We start from the raw sequence: 21,465 nt of genomic DNA on the forward strand, positions 1-21,465 counted from the left end.
AAAAATCAGGTATACCACAAACAGTTTACTAGAAAGAATCGTGTGGGATGCGATTGATGACCCACAAGTATAGGGGATCTATCGTAGTCCTTTCAATAAGTAAGAGTGTCGAACCCAACGAGGAGCAGAAGGAAATGATAAGCGGTTTTCAGCAAGGTATTCTCTGCAAGCACTGAAATTATCGGTAACAGATAGTTTTGTGATAAGGGAATTTGTAACGGGTAACAAGTAACAAGTGTAAATAAAGTGCAGCAAGATGGCCCAATCCTTTTTGTAGCAAAGGACAAGCCTGGACAAACTCTTATATAAAGAAAAGCGCTCCCGTGGACACATGGGAATTATCGTCAAGCTAGTTTTCATCACATTCATATGATTCGCGTTCGGTACTTTGATAATTTGATATGTGGGTGGACCGGTGCTTGGGTGCTGTCCTTAATTGGACAAGCATCCCACTTATGATTAACTCCTATTGCAAGCATCCACAACTACAAAAAAAATATTAAGGTAAACCTAACCATAACATGAAACATATGGATCCAAATCAGCCCCTTACGAAGCAACACATAAACTAGGATTTAAGCTTCTGTCACTCTAGCAACCCATCATCTACTTATTACTTCCCAATGCCTTCCTCTAGGCCCAAATAATGGTGAAGTGTCATGTAGTCGACGTTCACATAACACCACTAGATGAGAGACAACATACATCTCATCAAAATATCGAACGAATACCAAATTCACATGACTACTAATAGCAAGACTTCTCCCATGTCCTCAGGAACAAACGTAACTACTCACAAAGCATATTCATGTTCATAATCAGAGGGGTATTAATATGCATAATGGATCTGAACATATGATCTTCCACCAAATAAACCAACTAGCATCAACTACAAGGAGTAATCAACACTACTAGCAACCCACAGGTACCAATCTGAGGCTTTGGGACAAAGATTGGATACAAGAGATGAACTAGGGTTTGAGAGGAGATGGTGCTGGTGAAGATGTTGATGGAGATTGGCCCCCTCCCGATGAGAGGAGAGTTGGTGATGATGATGGCGATGATTTCCCCCTCCAGGAGGGAAGTTTCCCCGGCAGAACAGCTCCACCGGAGCCCTAGATTGGTTCCGCCAAGGTTCCGCCTCGTGGCGGCGGAGTTTCTTCCTGAAAGCTTGCTTATGATTTTTTCTTGGACGAAAGACTTCATATAGCAGAAGATGAGCACCGGAGGGCCACCAGGGGGCCCACGAGGCAGGGGCGCGCCCAGGGGGTAGGGCGCGCCTCCCACCCTCGTGGCCAGGGTGTGGCCCCCCTCTGGTATTTTCTTCGTCCAGTATTTTTTATTATTTCCAAAAATGACTTCCGTGAAGTTTCAGGACTTTTGGAGCTGTGCAGAATAGGTCTCTAATATTTTCTCCTTTTCCAGCCCAGAATTCCAGCTGCCGGCATTCTCCCTCTTCATGTAAACCTTGTAAAATAAGAGAGAATAGGCATAAGTATTGTGACATAATGTGTAATAACAGCCCATAATGCAATAAATATCAATATAAAAGCTTGATGCAAAATGGACGTATCAACTCCCCCAAGCTTAGACCTCGCTTGTCCTCAAGCGGAAGCCGATAACGATAAATATGTCCACATGTTTAGAGGTAGAGGTGTCGATAAAATAAAATACGGACATGAGAGCATCATGATCATTCTTATAACAGCAACATATATGGATATTGTCATATGATTTCTTATGCTCAAGTAATCGTCTATTCACAATGTCAAGTATGAATCAGAAACTTCATTGAGAACCAACAAACTATAATCTCAGTCATTGAAGCAATTGCAATTTATCATAACATCGGAAAGAGTCTATGTAAGAGCTTTTCAGCAAGTCCACATACTCAACTATCATTTAGTCTTTCACAATTGCTAACACTCACGCAATACTTGTGGTTACGGAGTTTTAATCGGACACAGAGAAAGATAGGGGCTTATAGTTTCGCCTCCCAACCTTTTACCTCAAGGGTAATGTCAACAATAATAGTTCATGCTAACTTACAACCAATTGGATATATGTATCAGGATCTTTCCAACACAGTGTGCTTGCCAGAGGATAAAATGTAAAAAGGAAAGGTGAAGATCACCATGACTCTTGCATAAGGGTAAGAGATAAAAGTAAAAGATAGGCCCTTCGCAGAGGGAAGCAGAGGTTGTCATGCGCTTTCATGGTTGGATGCACGAAATCTTATGCAAAAGAACGTCACTTTATATTGCCACTTGTGATATGGACCTTTATTATGCAGTCCGTCGCTTTTATTTCTTCCACATCAAAAGATCGTATAAAGCTTATTTCCCCCACACTAATAAATCATACATATTTAGAGAGCAATTTTTATTGCTTGCACCGATGACAACTTACTTGAAGGATCTTACTCAATCCATAGGTAGATATGGTGGACTCTCATGGCAAAACTGGGTTTAAGGGTATTTGGAAGCACAAGTAGTATCTCTACTTGTTGCAAAGAATTTGGCTAGCATGAGGGAGAAAGGCAAGCTCAACATGTTGGATGATCCATGACAATATACTTTATTTTAGATATAAGAAAACATAATCCATTACGTTGTCTTCCTTGTCCAACATCAACTCTTTAGCATGTCATATATTAATGAGTGCTCACAATCATAAAAGATGTCCAAGATAGTATATTTATATGTGAAACCTCTCTTTCTTTATTACTTCCTATTAATTGCAACGATGACCAAAGTTATGTTTGTCAACTCTCAACAACTTTTAATCATCATACTCTTTCTATGTGAAGTCATTACTCTCCATAAGATCAATATGATCTCTTTATTTCTTTTTATTCTTTCTCTTTTCTTTTATTCCCTCAAGATCATGGCAAAATAATCAAGCCCTTGACTCAACACTAATCTTTATTATATATAGCTCACGAACTCAATTACATAGAGGGATCATAAAGCAAAACTCAAAACTAGATCATACCAAAAACTTTATTCTACTAGAGCAAGATATTACTAAAAGGATCGAACTAAGAAAAACGGTAAAGATAGGAGTGTGATGGTGATACGATATCGGGGCACCTCCCCCAAGCTTGGCAGTTGCCAAGGGGAGTGCCCATACCCATGTGATTATATCTCCTTTGCTGGTGAAGAGGATGGTGGAGTTGTTGATGATGTGGGCTTGTCGTCCATCTTCCAAGGCATAGGCTCACCATCATAGAAGGATGATCGAGTCTCCGGGATCCTCAAATCTGCAGCCAAACCCATCCTCTTGAATCTATATTCATACTCACAATTTTGGTTTTGCAGGTCATAGATTTGGGCTTGGAGATGCTCGATCTTCTCGTGAAGCTTGAAGATGGTTTCCCCAATGTTATTGGCATCCAGCTTGTGGTTGTTGGTGAACTCCGCGATCATCATGTGGTTGGCGTTGAGTTCACGTTCCACCATCCCCTGGCACTTGAAAACTTGTTGTTCCATTGCTTCGAGCCTCGTCTCCACGCTTCCAGTCCTCCTTGGTCCCTCAACATCGTAGATGTGCAGCAACCCATCACGCATCTCAATGGTTTGAGGGTGTTGCAGCACCTCCGCGAGGTAGGGGTTGATGACCTTCTCGAAGAACTTGTCCTTGGGGGCGCTTGGAGACGTCATGGTGATCTAGATTTGTTAGAAAAACAACTCAAAACGAAAACAGAGGAGAATTGCGTGATATGGTGGTCAAAACCTTTGGGAGATTATATAATGCATTTTTACCGACCGAAAGAAGTAGCATGCAAGAAAACGGAGTCCGGAGAGCACACGAGGTGCCCACGAGGTAGGGGGGCGCGCCCAGGGGGTAGGGCGCGTCTCCCATCCTTGTGGAAGCCTCGTGTCCTTCCCGGACTGCTTCTTGTTTTCCTAATTTCTTGAATATTCCAAAATGGAGAAGAATTGCCATTAGAACTGTTTTGGAGTCGGTTTACTTACCGTACCACATACCTATTCCTTTTCGGAGTCTGAAACGTTCTGGAAAGTGTCTCTTATGTATTCCTCCGGCGTTACGGTTTCACTAACATTAGTTTCAACATTCATAGGATTACCTGAGATATAATGTTTGATTCTTTGACCGTTCACCACCTTCGGATTTGTGCCTTCGAAGTTGTTGATTTTTATGGCACCAGAACGATAGACCTCCTCGATAACGTAAGGACCTTCCCATTTAGAGAGAAGTTTTCCTGCAAAAAATCTTAAACAAGAGTTGAATAGCAACACATAATCACCTACATTAAACTCACGCTTTTGTATCCTTTTGTCATGCCATCTTTTAACTTTTTCTTTAAACAACTTGGCATTCTCATAGGCTTGGGTTCTCCATTCATCAAGTGAGCTAAGGTCAAATAACCTCTTCTCACCGGCAAGTTTGAAATCATAGTTGAGCTCTTTAATGGCCCAATATGCCTTATGTTCTAGTTCGAGAGGTAAGTGACATGCTTTTCCATAAACCATTTTATACGGAGACATACCCATAGGATTTTTATATGCAGTTCTATAGGCCCATAATGCATCATCAAGTTTCTTGGACCAATTCTTTCTAGATCTATTAACAGTCTTTTGCAAAATTAATTTGAGCTCTCTGTTACTCAATTCTACATGACCACTAGACTGTGGGTGATAAGGAGATGCAATTCTATGATTAATATCATACTTAGCAAGCATTTTACGAAAAGCACCATGAATAAAATGTGAACCACCATCAGTCATTAAATATCTAGGGACTCCAAACCTCGGAAAAATAACTTCTTTAAGCATCTTAATAGAGGTGTTATGATCAGCACTACTAGTTGGAATAGCTTCTACCCACTTAGTAACGGAATCAACAACAACTAAAATATGCGTATACCCATTAGAGGAAGGAAACGATCCCATCCAATCGAAGCCCCAAACATCAAATGGTTCAATAACAAGTGAATAATTCATAGGCATTTCTTGACGTCTACTAATATTACCAATTCTTTGACACTCATCACAAGACAAGACAAACTTACGAGCATCCTTGAAGAGAGTAGGCCAATAAAAACCGGATTGCAATACCTTATGTGCAGTTCTATCTCCAGCATGGTGCCCTCCATAGGCCTCAGAGTGACACTTGCGTAGGATCTGTTCCTCTTCATGCTCAGGTATACAACGTCTAATAACACCATCTACTCCTTCTTTATAAAGATGTGGGTCATCCCAGAAGTAGTGTCTTAAATCATAGAAAACCTTTTTCTTTTGCTGGTATGTGAAACTAGGCGGTATAAATTTAGCAACAATGTAATTAGCATAATCAGCATACCATGGAGCAGTACGAGAAGCATTTATGACATTTAATTGTTCATCAGGAATGCTATCATCAATAGGTAGTGGGTCATCAAGAACATTCTCTAACCTAGACAAGTTGTATGCAACGGGGTTCTCAGCTCCCTTTCTATCAATAATATGCAAATCAAATTCTTGTAGCAAGAGAACCCATCTAATAAGTCTAGGTTTAGCATCTTTCTTTTCCATAAGATATTTAATAGCAGCATGATCAGTGTGAATAGTTACTTTAGAATCAACAATATAAGGTTTGAACTTATCACAAGCAAAAACAACTACTAAGAATTCTTTTTCAGTAGTAGCATAATTTCTCTGGGCATTGTCTAGAGTTTTACTAGCATATTGAATAACATTTAATTTATTATCAACTCTTTGCCGTAGAACAACACCTACAGCATAATCACTAGCATCACACATAATTTCAAAAGGTAAATTCCAATCAGGAGGTTGAACAATAGGTGCAGAAATCAATGCTTTCTTAAGTATTTCAAATGCTTCTACACAATCATCATCAAGACAAAAGGAATATCTTTTTGTAATAGATTAGTCAGAGGCCGAGAAATTTTTGAGAAGTCCTTAATGAACCTCCTATAAAAACCGGCATGACCAAGGAAACTTCTTATACCTTTGATGTCCTTGGGACACGGCATCTTTTCAATAACGTCAACTTTAGCTTTATCAACTTCAATACCTCTTACAGAAATTTTATGCCCCAAGACAATACCTTCATTAACCATAAAGTGGCACTTCTCCCAATTCAAGACAAGGTTAGTTTCTTCACATCTCTGCAAAACTCGATCAAGGTTGCTCAAGCAATCATCAAAAGAGGATCCATAAATGGAGAAATCATCCATGAAAACCTCACAAATCTTTTCACAAAAGTCAGAGAATATAGCCATCGTGCATCTTTGAAAGGTAGCAGGTGCATTACATAAACCAAAAGGCATACGTCTATAAGCAAAAGTACCGAAAGGGCAAGTAAAAGTGGTCTTTGCTTGATCATCAGCTGACACAGGTATTTGAGAGAAACCAGAATAACCATCTAGAAAGCAAAAATGTGTATGTTTGGATAATATTTCTAGCATTTTATCAATGAATGGCAAGGGGTAATGATCTTTTTTAGTAGCTTTATTTAATTTGCGGAAATCAATTACCATCCTATAACCTATAATAATTTTTTGCGGAATTAATTCATCTTTATCATTAGGAGCGACAGTAATACCTCCCTTCTTAGGGACACAATGGACATGACTTACCCACTGACTATCAGCAACGGGATAAATTATACCTGCCTCAAGAAGCTTTAATATTTCCTTTCTTACCACTTCTTTCATCTTAGGATTTAACCGTCGTTGATGATCAATAACTGGTTTAGTGTCTTTCTCCAAATTTATTTTGTGTTGACATAGAGTGGGACTAATGCCCTTAAGATCATCAAGAGTATATCCAATAGCAACACAGTGCTTCTTCAGAGTTTTCAATAAGTTTTCTTCCTCCTTCTCTGAAAGGTTAGCACTAATAATAACAGGATATATCTTCTTTTCGTCAAGATAAGCATATTTAAGAGTATCAGGCAATGGTTTAAGCTCAAACACGGGATCACCCTTGGGTGGAGGAGGATCCCCTAGGATTTCAACAGGCAAGTTGTGTTTCAGAATAGGTCCCTATTTAAAGAATACTTCATCTATTTCCCTTCTTTCATTCATAAACATATCATTTTCATGGTCTAGCAAATATTGTTCTAAAGGATCACTAGGAGGCACGGCAATAGAAGCAAGACCAATAATTTCATCCTTACTAGGCAATTCCTCATCACGGGGTTGTCTACGAAATTTAGAAAAATTAAACTCATGAGACATATCATCCAAATCAATAGTAACAGCATCCTTTTCGCAGTCTATCTTAGCATTAACAGTGTTCAAGAAGGGTCTACCAAATATAATGGGACAAAAGCTATCTTGTGGGGAACCTAGAACAAGAAAATCAGCAGGATATTTAAATTTCCCACACAAGACTTCAACATCTCTAACAATCCCAATTGGTGATATAGTATCTCTATTGGCAAGCTTAATTGTAACATCTATATCTTCTATCTCAGCAGGTGCAATATCATGCATAATTTCTTTGTATAAAGAAATAGGTATTGCACTAGCACTAGCAGCCATATCACACAAGCCATGATAACAATGATCTCCTATTTTAACAGAAATAACAGGCATGCCTACCATAGGTCCATGTTTATCTTTAGCACCAGGTTTAGCAATTCTAGCAGTCTCATCACAGAAGTAAATAACATGCCCATCAATGTTATCTGCCAAGAGATCTTTAACAATAGCAATATTAGGTTCAACTTTAACTTGCTTAGGAGGTGTATAGGTTCTAATATTGCTTTTACGAACCACAGTTGAAGCTTTAGCATGATCCTTTATCCTAACAGGGAAAGGTGGTTTCTCAACATAAGCAGTAGGAACAATAGGATCATTATAAGTTATAGTCTTTTCTTCAACTTTAATAGGTTCAACTACCTTTACTTCTATGGGAGGATGATATTTAAACCACTTCTCCTTAGGGAGATCAATATGAGCAGCAAAAGATTCACAAAAAGAAGCTACTATCTCAGAGTCAAGTCCATATTTAGTGCTAAATTTACGAAAAACATCGGTATCCATAAAAGATTTGACACAATCAAACTTAGGTGTTATACCTGACTCCTTACTTTCATCGAGATCCCAATCTTCAGAGTTGCGTTTAATTCTTTCCAATAGAACCCATTTGAATTCAATAGTCTTCATCATAAAAGAACCAGTACAAGAAGTATCGAGCATGGAGCGATTGTTGTCAGAAAGACGAGCATAAATTTTTTGAATAATCATTTCTCTTGAGAGCTCATGATTGGGGCATGAATATAACATTGACTTAAGCCTCCCCCAAGCTTGAGCGATGCTTTCTCCTTCGCGAGGCCAAAAATTATATATATAATTACGATCACGATGAACAAGATGCATAGGATAAAATTTCTGATGAAATTCTATACCATGTCAATGCATCTCCCTTCAAAGATAAGGGAAGACCTTCTTAATAACATCATCGGGCGTACTGATAACCCAAAAGTATAGGGGATCAATTGTAGCCTCTTTCGGTAAGTAAGAGTGTCGAACCCAATGAGGAGCTAAAGGTAGAACAAATATTCCCTCAAGTTCTATCGACCACCGATACAACTCTACGCACGCTTAACATTCGCTTTACCTAGAACAAGTATGAAACTAGAAGTACTTTGTAGGTGTTGTTGGATAGGTTTGCAAGAATAGTAAAGAGCACGTACATAAAAGCTAGGGGCTGATTAGATAAAGAAGCAATAAATTAAATATAGCGAGTGTAGAAAAGTGGTGGTAGGAGTTGCGGAATTGTCCCTAAGCAATTGACTACTTTACTAGACCGATAGCAAGTTTTATGTGGGAGAGGCCACTGCTAGCATGTCATCCCTGACTTGGAATTCTATGCACTTATGATTGGAACTATTAGCAAGCATCCACAACTACTAACGTTCATTAAGGTAAAACCCAACCATAGCATTAAGTTATATTGGTCCCCCTTCAATCCCGTATGCATCAATTTCTATGCTAGGTTGAAGCTTCTGTCAGTCTTGCCCTCCAATACATAGTCCTATCAACATACAAATAACCCTATGGTGTGATCCACGCGCGCGCTCATATGATGGGCACCAAAGGACAGCAACATAACCACAAGCAAATTAAATCAATCATAGCAATTCATCAACCACCGATAGGACAACGAAAATCTACTCAGACATCATAGGATGGCAACACATCATTGGATAATAATATGAAGCATAAAGAACCATGTTCAAGTAGAGGGTACAGCGGGTTGCGGGAGAGTGGACCGCTATAGATAGAGGGGGGAAGGTGATGGAGATGTTGGTGAAGATGGCGGAGGTGTTGGTGAAGATCGCGGTGATGATGATGATGACCACGGCGGTGTTCCGGCGCCACCGGAAGAGAGGGGGAGAGGGGCCCCCTTCTTCTTCTTCTTCCTTGACCTCCTCCCTAGATGGGAGAAGGGTTTCCCCTCTGGTCCTTGGCCTCCATGGCATGGGAGGGGCGAGAGCCCCTCCGGGATTGGATCTGTCTCTCTGTCTCTCTCTGTTTCTGCGTTCTGGTGTTCTGCCCTTTCACTGTTTCGTATATATATGGAGATCCGTAACTCCGATTGGATTGAAACCTTCGCCGAGATTTTTTTCTTCTGAAAATTAGTTTTCTTGCGGCCGAAGAAGAGAAGCAACTGCCTTATGGGGGGCCCACGAGGGGGGCAGGCGCGCCCCCCTGCCTCGTGGCCCCCTCGGACACCGTCTCACGTTGATTCTTCTTCCCATATTCTCCAAATATTCCAAAAATATTTTCCGTCCGTTTTTACCCCGTTTGGACTCCGTTTGATATGGGGTTTCTGCGAAACATAAAACATGCAACAAACAGGAACTGGCACTGGGCACTGGATCAATTTGTTAGTCCCAAAAATAGTATAAAAAGTTGCCAAAAGTGTATGAAAGTTGAATAATATTGGCATGGAACAATAAAAAATTATAGATACGACGGAGACGTATCAGCATCCCCAAGCTTAATTCCTGCTCGTCCTCGAGTAGGTAAATGATATAAAAGATAATTTTTGATGTGGAATGCTACCTAGCATAATCTTGATCATGTATTTAATCATGGCATGAATATTAAGACATGAGTGATTCAAGGCAATAGTCTATCATTTGACATAAAAACAATAATACTTCAAGCCTAATAATAAAGCAATCATGTCTTTTCAAAATAACATGGCCAAAGAAGTTATCCCTACAAAATCATATAGTCTGGCTATGCTCCATCTTCACCACACAAAATATTCACATCATGCACAACCCCGATGACAAGCCGAGCAATTGGTTCATACTTTTTAACGCGCTTCAGCTTTTTCATCCCTCACGCAATACATGAGTGCAAGCCATGGATATAGCACTATGGGTGGAATAGAATATGATGATGGAGGTTGTGTGGAGAAGACAAAAAAGGAGAAAGTCTCACATAGACGCGGCTAATCAACGGGCTATGGAGATGCCCATAAATTGATGTCAATATGAGGAGTAGGGATTTCCATGCAACGGATGCACTAAGAGCTATAAGTGTATGAAAGCTCAAACTGAAAACTAAGTGGGTGTGCATCCAACTTGCTTGCTCATGAAGACTAAGAGCTATAAGTGTATGAAAGCTCAAACGAGTTTTGGATAATTTAAAAACAAAGTATCTCAACCTTTTTCCGGCAATCAACAGTGCCATGGTATTTGAAATTCATTCCCATTTCTTGCATGGGACCTAATCATGCCCCGAAGGACACAATTTTGATTTTTCAACCAATTTATATGCATTGGAGCTTGTGCATGTAGTTCAAATTTGAATTATGCACATGAAATGCCTAGAAAACCCAGTTAATGTATAAAAATGACCGAACGAACCCCGAAAAATTCCAAAAGTAAACACAACACTCTGTTGTTCTATGTTGACACTAGAATTTTTTTGAAAGCAATAAGAGGCAACGGATATCGTTTCATCCCCAAAGGTGGCATGTTCCCTACCGAAACCATCACGCTTGTTGTGAGAAGCTAAGGTTTGTGAGAAGCTTATACCCAAACCTGACCCAAATGGGACAATTTTTTTACCATGGCATGTTGATGCCGCTCCATGATAGCATTCCAAGTTTCATGAATTTCAGACGAGTTTTGGATTTACTAGAATTTAAAAACCAGGTATCTCAATGTTTGCGGCCGAGTGATGGTGGCAGGGTGTTTGAAATTCATTCCCATTTCTTGCATGGGACCTGAGCATGCAACCAAGGACACATATTTGATTTTTCAACCAGTTTATATGCACTGGAGAATGTGCATGTAGTTCAAATTTGAATTATGCACATAAAATGCCTGGAAAACCCAGTTAATGTATAAAACTATCCAAACGAACCTTCAAAGATTCCAAAATTGAACACACCACTCCTATTGTTCTATGTTGACACTCGAATTTTTTTGAAAGCAATAAGAGGCAACGGGTATCGTTTCGTCTGCAAAGGTGGCACGTTCCCTACCGAAACCATCACTCTTGTTGTGAGAAGCTTATACCCAAACCTGCCCCAAATGGGACAAAAAATTTACCACGGCATGTTGATGCCGCTCCATGATAGCATGCCAAGTTTCATAAATTTCAGACAAGTTTTGGATTTACTAGAATTTAAAAACCAGCTATCTCAATGTTTGCAGCCAAGTGACGGTGGCAGGGTGTTTGAAATTCATTCCCATTTCTTGCATGGGACCTAAGCATGCAACCAAGGACACATATTTGATTTTTCAACCAGTTTATATGCACTGGTGAATGTGCATGTAGTTCAAATTTGAATTATGTGCATAAAATGCCTGGGAACCCCAGTTAATGTATAAAAATGTCGAAACGAACCCCGAAAAATTCGAAAATTAAACACAACACTCCTGTTGTTCTATGTTGACACTCGAATTTTTTTGAAAGCAATAAGAGGCAACATATATAGTTTCATCCCCAAAGGTGGCATGTTCCCTACCGAAACCATCACGCTTGTTGTGAGAAGCTCTGGTTTGTGAGAAGCTTATACCCAAACCTGCCCCAAATGGGACAAATTTTTTACCACATGTTGATGCCGCTCCATGATAGCATGCCAAGTTTCATGAATTTCAGACGAGTTTTGGATTTACTAGAATTTAAAAACCAGGTATCTCAATGTTTGCGGCCGAGTGATGGTGGCAGGGTGTTTGAAATTCATTCCCATTTCTTGCATGGGACCTAAGCATACAACCAAGGACATAGATTTGATTTTTCAACCAGTTTATATGCACTGCATGTAGTTCAAATTTGAATTATGCACATAAAATGCGTGGGAAACCTAGTTAATTTATAAAATTGTCCAAACAAACCCCAAAAATTCCAAAATCAAACACAACACTCCTGTTGTTCTATGTTGACACTTGAAATTTTTTGAAAGCAATAAGAGGCAACCGATATCGTTTCGTCCCCAAAGGTGGCACGTTCCCTACCGACCATCATGCTTGTTGTGAGAAGCTCTGGTTTGTGAGAAGTTTATACCCAAACTGCCCCAAATGAGACAAATTTTTTAGCACGGCATGTTGATGCCGCTCCATGATAGCATGCCAAGTTTCATGAATTTCAAACGAGTTTTGGATTTACTAGAATTTAAAAACCAGGTATCTCAATGTTTGCGACCGAGTGACGGTGGCAGGGTGTGTGACATTCATTCCCATTTCTTGCATGGGACCTAAGCATGCAACCAAGGACACAGATTTGATTTTTCAACCCATTTATATGCACTGGAGCATGTGCATGTAGTTCAAATTAGAGTTATGCACCTGAAATGCCTTCAAAACCAAGTTAATGTATAAAAACGTCCAAACGAACCCTGAATAATTCCAATTTTTTTACGACACACCTATAGTTGCATGTTCACTGTAGATAAAAGTTCTAGCAATTCAAACAGCATCCTTTGTAGCTGTTACCCCATTATGTAATTCAAATCAAGACGATAAATCAAGTAGATCGCGCACAGTTTATTATCACCAACCGTGTGAGATGCACCACAAAATATCGTGGAGCACCGTCGGTGTATAGTACGCCTATGGCTTACGCGAGAAGGTGTGTCCGCTACAGTCCACAGCCGGCGTGTCAAGCACACTAGCTCACTCCCCAAATATCATTTCACTGTTCATTCATCGCCGGTGAAAGATGGGGACGTGGACCCATGTCGTGAGGGCAACTTCGGCGGCCCACTCCGGCGAGAGCGCGCCTGCAGCCGCTAGGCGCATGCTAACAAGCTTCATGAGGGCGACCGCAGTCTGCGTCGGGCGGCCAAGGCAGCCCAAACGACCGATGTTGCGTCTCAAGCGGCGGCAGCAGCATCTGCCTCGGGGATAGCAACTAGCGAGAGCGGCACATCAGCTGTCCATTCCGCAGCGGCGGCCTTAGCCCTGATGGAGGCCGCCCACTAGCATGTTGAGGCCGTCCACGCCCAGCTCGTGGCGTTCACCGCACAAATTGAACAAAGCTTCTCCGACAACGGTCAGCAACCCACGACCGAAGAGTTGGCATTTGCCGAGAGAGTTCGAGCAGCCGTCCGTTCCTGCGCGGCATACCTTGCCACGACGGAGCCCGCCAGAGCCCAGATCATGACCGCCCACGCCCAGCTCGTGGCGGCCTATTCCAAAGATATGGCGGACGCGGATGGCAAGATGCCTGCCGAGTATGGTGCAATTGATGCCATGGAGCCCCTTCCCCAGGAGACTGTCGGGCGCGAGCTGGACATGGAGGCGACGGCGGAGATCGACGAGCACCAGCCATAGTAGTACTCTTTTTTGTTTAATTAAGAGTGCCGTTCTTTAATTTGGTAGAGTAATGTTTAGAATAGCTAGCTCTGTTTAATTGCTGAACTTGCTCGATTAAGAAGTTAGTCTCCTTTGTGTACCCAAATTATGCAATGACATGGATGATCATTGTAACCAAGGAAAATCGAACCAAAATTTTTTACATTCAAACTCAACACACACGGGTTAAGCTATCTGAATCGTTTGTGATGTTCACATATCGTACGAAGTTCTAAATAAGGGACCATGTCTGATGACACTTTGCGCGCCAGTTTTTTCGCTGAAGCGATTCCAAATTTTCGGCTTCCGCAGAAATATCTACCTCCCCGCCCCCCTTCCCTTACCAAAAACCATATTTCCCCTGTTTCCGCCTTCCTTTCCAAGTTGAAACCTTCACTCCTTGTTTGCAGCGCCGCCTCCTCGCCGGCGACCCTCCTCCACGCTGCTCGGTCTCACCTATCCAGGTAGGTATTCCACACCCGAGCCCCATCCTCCTTCTCCTTCCACTTCCCACATGCCCCGACCGCCCGCGCGGCACCTTCCACCCAAATCACCGAACCCTCCACCAAATAAGCACCGCCCTAAGCCATGGTTTGCGCAATATAGCCAGGATCCCAAGGACCATTTGGCAGCGGAGAAGCAAATCGCGGCCGAACACGCGGATGAGGTCGCGATGGCTTCTATTTATGTCGACCCCTAGATCTTGGAGGAGCACCTCTCCGTTGAGGCCACAGTCGACGCCTCGCGCACCGCTGACGCGATGCGGTTGGCTGTTTGGTTCAATTCTGCCATGCGATGTTCAATTGTTGTGGGTGCATTCTATTATTGTATTCCATGTGAGAAATAAATATAATTCGGATGTACTAAATACAGGAGAAACAAATACAATTGCTATATTTCCATGTTGTTAAGCATGCTTGGTTTGGTTAACTGTCTGATCTTCTATTAGGAGTATGTTATATTGTGCAATATGGTGCTCAGTTAACGTTTGGTTCATTTGTTGTGGTGTTTAGTTAACTGTTTTGTTTGGTTCAATTCTGCAATGTGATGTTCAATAGTTGTGGGTGCATTCTGTTATTGTATACCATGTGAGGAATAAACTGAATTTGGTTGTAGTAAATACATGACAAAAAATATACAATTGTTATATTTCCAAGTTGTTAAGCATGCTTGGTTTGGTTAACTATCTGATCTTCTATTAGGAGTATGTTATGTTGTGCAATGTGGTGCTCAGTTAATATTTGGTTCATTTGTTGTGGTGTTTAGCTAACTGCTTGGTTCAAATCTACACTGCGATGTCCAATTGTCGTGGGTAGAATTTTGTATTGTTGTGCATGTGAGGAATACATCGAATTTGGCTGCACTTAATACATGAGAAACATATACAAGTGCTATATTTCCTAGTTTTAATCGTGCCTGGTTTGGATAAATGGGTTTTCCATGTGGCTTGAATTAATCTGATGAATCTGCAATGTGCTTATTTTTCATCAACATATTTTACTGATAGCATGTGAATCCTTACTTAACCTGATGACTAACTACCTTATATGTGTTGCCGGGAAACAATGGGAGGCACTAAGGTTTACAATCGAGGTTAGCACGTGCATGGTCCGTTGTCTAATAGCACATTATTGTGCAATTGCAGGAACCATTCTAATATTTAGGTTTTTAACAATTTGGTCTTGCACATGTAGGTCCTGCTGTCAGAGGTTTTGCCCCACTGTTCGACCCTTTTTGCATATGGGGAAATGAGTTGTCCATGAATATCAGTCAAGTCAAGAAACTCAGAAAGCTTGTTAGGATAAATAAATTAGCGACAAAAAACAACAAGATCTTTGTCTGCACAATGAAGAAGACATCAGTTCACTACAGGATGGTACTAACTATTATACCTTGCCTTTTTTATTCCTTTGCCCATTTCCAATATAGAGAAGATATTTTTGCACATCCTTGTTTTTAGGCCTTTCCAAAGTAGTTCACTGATGATTACCTCTCAAACCACCTGTATGGTCAGGAGGCGAGGAAGGTATTCATACAACACCCACGGTTCAATATTGAAGTGTTCCTGAAGAGGATGAAGGATGGACGGTCATTCATGCACAGGCACTGGCCTAAAGTTACAAAGACCTTCAACATCAATGAAGGCTCAATATTCGCCTTCTGCTTCAGCAGTTTTCCAGATGAGATACATCTGTCTATGTACCGTCTATGATGCTAATTTCGAAAGGTTATAGATGTTGCATGTGAAACTTGGTCCTGGTGTAGTTGTGTAATGGGATAGTTGAGTGCTGAAGCTATATGATGTTGTACTCTGATGTATTTCAATTAGGAAAATGAAATATATTGTGTGTTTAATATGAAATGTCAATTAGATTAATAAATGGATTATGAATAATCAGACAATTAGCCTAATAATTGGGTTTTTCTATTGCAAACAGTTATTGAGAAAACACCGTGTGCGATGCATTCAGTAACGCACACTGTTTCTAGGAATAAACCGTGTTAGATTAATGAACAATCACACACGACATCCTCTTGAAAACTGTTTGCGTTAGGCCACCTGGCGCAAACGTTTACCACATAAAAACTGTGTGTGATGGACAGCCCTTGACACACAATTTCTTCTAGGCACCGTGTGTGATGAATTCAATAAGGCAAACGATAAAATTGTTAATACCGTGTGCAATGGAAACGCTATCACAAACGATTTAACCGGGAAAATTGTGTGTGATGTACTTGCAAACAGAAACATTTTCCTTGGAGCGACTGTGTGGAATGTATATATGAACGGAAACGTTTAGCGCTGGCTGACTGTGTGGGATGTACTTACGACCGGAAATGATTTCGCCTGTGTAATTGTATTTTTTAGCACTACTGTACGTATTTCTGTAGTTGTGTGCTTGCCGGTCGCACACGACCTCATTTTGCCAAGCGTGTGTGCCAGGAGGGCATATCCCCGACGGTTTCTGGGTCGTGTGGGAAGGACCCCCATATCGCCCACACTCACTTGGCGACGGTTCCAAATGCCGTCGCGGAAAGGGTTAAAAACCGTTTGTTTAGCACCTCGCTGTACTAGTGACTACTTGTGCATCCAAAATCATTTAAACCAGTTTTGCCACATGAGTATCTACCTATATGCGGTATTCTTTTGCCGTTCTAAGCAAATTTGTATGTGCCATCTCTAATTTTCAAAATAAATTTCTCTTTTTGCGTGCTCGTACCGCTCGCGAGGCGGTGAGGGGTGGCTAATATTTTCCATTCTAGATGTGTTATTCTCACGATGAGTGTTCATTCACTTGTCCTTGCACGAGAGTAAGGCAAAGGTATTAGGGATGCCCAGTCCCGAAATGAAAAATGAATTTAATTTATGTTGTAAAATAATAAATTCCTTGGAAAGTGTTAATATGGAGAGCACCCGTGGATACGGTTTGCCATGGAAAGTGAAAGTATGGTGGAAAAAGGAATACATTTTATTTTCTGTTTGGGAACCGCCTATGATATATCTAGCATGGAAAGTGTTGGGAGCTCTAAGTCGTTTTCGTTGGTGGGAAAAGTATGCCTCTCAAAATGTTTTTTATCTCTCAATTTTTGCTTTGAGCTCTGGCACCTCTACAAATCCCTACTTCCCTCTACGAAGTGCCTTTCTTTTTTACTTTATGCAATTTTTATTTTTAATAAAGCACCAACTAGGGGGCACTATGATCGTACTTGAGCATTGAGTGTAACTAATATGCGAGTGTGTTTCATGAATGGATCAATGATTGAGCATGATGGGCTAGCGATAACTTATTTTAGCGTTGACATTTTGAAAGACATGGTTGCTTGTTGATATGCTTGAGTATTTAAGTTATCATGTCAAAACTAGACTATTGATTTGAACAATATAAAAGTCCAAATGTCCATGCTATAAAGAAAAGAATATGAGATGACATGTTAGGTAGAATTCCACATCAAAAATTCTGGTTTTATCATTTACCTACTCGAGGACGAGCAGGAATTAAGCATGGGGATGCTGGTACGTCTCCAACGTATCTATAATTTTTGATTGTTCCATGCTGTTATATTATCATTCTTGGATGTTTTATAATCATTTTATATCATTTTTTGGGACTAACCTATTGACATAGTGCCAAGTGCCAGTTGCTGTTTTTTGCATGTTTTTTTACATCGCAGGATTCAATATCAAACGGAGTCCAAACGCCGCGAATTTTTTTGGAGATTTTTTATGGACCAGAACACCCAGGATGGGCCAGAGCAGCACCTGGGGGGTGCCGTGAGGGGGGCACAACCAATGTGCCCACCTTGGTGGCCTCCCGCACCCCCTCTTTACCCTATAAATTCCCCAAAATTCTAGAAACCCTGGGGGTTAACCTAGATCAGAAGGTCCGCTGCCGCAAGGCTCTGTAGCCACCGAAAACCAATCTAGACCCCATTTCAGCACTCTGCCGGAGGGGGAATCATCTCCGGTGGCCATCATCATCATCCCGGCGGCCACCATGATGAGGAGGGAGTAGTCCACCCTCGGGGCTGAGGGTTTGTACCAGTAGCTATGTGTTTAATCTCTCTCCCTTTCTCTCTCTTGTGTTCTTGATATGTCACGATCTTGATGTATCGCGGGCTTTGTTAATATAGTCAGATCATATGATGTTTTCCCCTCTCTATCTTGTCATGATGAATTGAGTTTCCCTTTGAGATTTCGTTGTTATCGGATTGAATACTTTTATGGATTTGAGAACACTTGATATATGTCTTGCAATTGAATACTCATGGTGATAATGCGGTATCATATTGAAATCACTTGATATATGTTTTGGCACTCAACTCGCAGATTCCCGAGGTGACATTGGGGTAATCTATGCATAGGGGTTGATGCACGTTCTTGTCTTTGTTTCTCCGGTAGAAATCTTGGGGCACTCTTTGAAGTTCTTTGTGTTGGATTGAGTACTATGAATATGAATTTGCTTTGGTGGTATTTTAGTATGAACTCTAGGATAGATCGAACGGAAAGAATAGCTTTGTGTTATTTTAGTACGAACTCTTGAATAGATCAAACGGAAAGAATAGCTTTGAGGTGGTTTCGTACCCTACAAAAAAATTATTCTTATGTTCTCCGCTAGATAGGAACTTTGGAGTGATTCTTCATCGCACTTTGAGGGGCGGTTATATGATCCAATTATATTAGCATTGTTGAGAGGTTGCACTAGTGAAAGTACGGACCCTAGGCCTCATTTTCAAGCATTGCAATACCGTTTTTGTGCCCATTTACTATTTGCTACCTTGCTGTTTTTATTTATTTAGATTACAAAAATATATTTGTACCATCCATATTACAATTTTATCACCATCTCTTCGCCTAACTAGTGCACCTATACAATTTGCCATTGTATTAGGTGCGTTGGGGACACAAGAGATTTCTTGTATTTGGTTGCAGGGTCGTTTGAGAGAGACCATCTTCATCCTACACCTCCCACGGATTGACAAACCTTAGGTCATCCACTTGAGGGAAAATTGTTACTGTCCTACAAAACTCTGCACTTGGAGGCCCAACACGTGTCTACAAGAATAAAGTTGCGTAGTAGACATCAGGACCAAAGCCTGAAACTGAGTGCTTCTAGTGCAAAGGGACTGGTCACTTGAAGCAGAACTGCTCCAAGTATTTGGCGGATAAGAAGGATGGCGAAGTGAACAAAGGTATATTTGACATACATTTTATTGATGTGGACCTTACTAATGCTCGTAGTAGCGTCTGGTTATTTGATACTGGTTCGCTTGCTCATATTTGTAATTCGAAACAGGGGAGACGGATTAAACAAAGATTGGCTAAGGACGAGGTGACGATGCGCGTCGGGAATGGTTCCAAGGTCGATGTGATCGCCGTCGGCACGCTACCTCTACATCTACCTTCGGGATTAGTTTTAGACCTGAATAATTTTTTTTGGTGCCAGCATTGAGCATGAACATTATATCTGGATCTTGTTTAATGTGAGACGATTATTCATTTAAATCAGAGAATAATGGTTGTTCTATTTATATGAGTAATATCTGTTATGGTCATGCACCCTTGAAGAGTGGTCTATTTTTGTTGAATCTTGATTGTGGTGATACACATATTCGTAATATTGATGCCAAAAGATGCAAAGTAGATAATGATAGTGCAACATATTTGTGGCACTGCCGTTTAGGTCATATTGGTGTAAAACACATGAAGAAACTCCGTGCAGATGGGCTTTTGGAATCACTTGATTATGAATCATTGGATACTTGCGAACCATGCCTCATGGGCAAGATGACTAAAACTCCGTTCTCCGGAACAATGGAGCGAGCTAATGACTTATTGGAAATAATACATACCGATGTATGCGGTCCGATGAGTGTTGAGGCTCGCGGTGAGTATCGTTATTTTATAACCTTCACAGATGATTTAAGCAGATATGGGTATATCCACTTAATGAAACACAAGTCTGAAACATTTGAAAAGTTCATAGAATTTCATAGTGAAGTGGAGAATCATCGAAACAAGAAAGTAAAGTTTCTACGATCTGATCGCGGAGGCGAATATTTGAGTTACGAGTTTGGCCTTCATTTAAAACAATGTGAAATAGTTTCACAACTCACACCACCTGGAACACCACAGCATAATGGTGTGTCCGAATGTCGTAACTGTACTTTATTAGATATGGTGCGATATATGATGTCTCTTACCGATTTACCACTATCATTTTGGGGTTATGCCTTAGAGACAGCTGCATTCACGTTAAATAGGGCACCGTCTAAATCCATTGAGATGACACCGTATGAACTGTGGTTTGGCAAGAAACCTAAGCTGTCGTTTCTTAATGTTTGGGGTTGCGACACTTATGTCAAAAGGCTTCAGCCTGATAAGCTCGAACCCAAATCGGAGAAGTGTGTCTTCATAGGAACCCTAAGGAAAAAATTGGGTATACCTTCTACCACAAATCCTAAGGCAAGATATTTGTTGCCAAGAATGGAAACTTTCTAGAGAAGGAGTTTCTCTCGAAAGAAGTGAGTAGGAGGAAAGTAGAACTTGATGAGGTAACTGTACCTTCTCTAGAATTGGAAAGTAGATCATCGTAAAAAACCGTTCCCGTGACGCCTACACCAACTAGAGAGGAAGGTAATGATAATGATCATGAAACTTCAGATGAAGTTACTACCAAACCTCGTAGGTCAACCAGAGCATGTTCCGCACCAGAGTTGTACGGTAATCCTGTTCTGGGAGTCATGTTACTAGACCATGACGAACCTACAAACTATGAAGAAGCGATGATGAGCCCAGATTCCGATAAATGGCTTGAGGCCATGATATCTGAGATATGATTCATGTATGAGAACAAAGTTTGGACTTTGGTTGACTTGCCCGATGATCGACGAGCCATAGAGAATAAATGGATCTTCAATAAGAAGACTGGCGCTGATGGTAATGTTACTGTCTACAAAGCTCGACTTGTCGTGAAAGGTTTTCGACAAGTTCAAGGAGGTGACTGCGATGAGACTTTCTCACCCGTAGCGATGCTTAAGTCTGTCCGAATCATGTTAGCAATTGCCGCATTTTATGATTATGAAATCTGGCAAATGGACGTCAAAACTTCATTCCTTAATGGATTTCTTAAAGAAGAGTTGCATATGATGCAACCAGAAGGTTTTGTC

The sequence above is a fragment of the Aegilops tauschii genome, chromosome 6, assembly GCF_002575655.3.
Source record: "Aegilops tauschii subsp. strangulata cultivar AL8/78 chromosome 6, Aet v6.0, whole genome shotgun sequence".
In the NCBI taxonomy this organism is placed as follows: domain Eukaryota; kingdom Viridiplantae; phylum Streptophyta; class Magnoliopsida; order Poales; family Poaceae; genus Aegilops; species Aegilops tauschii.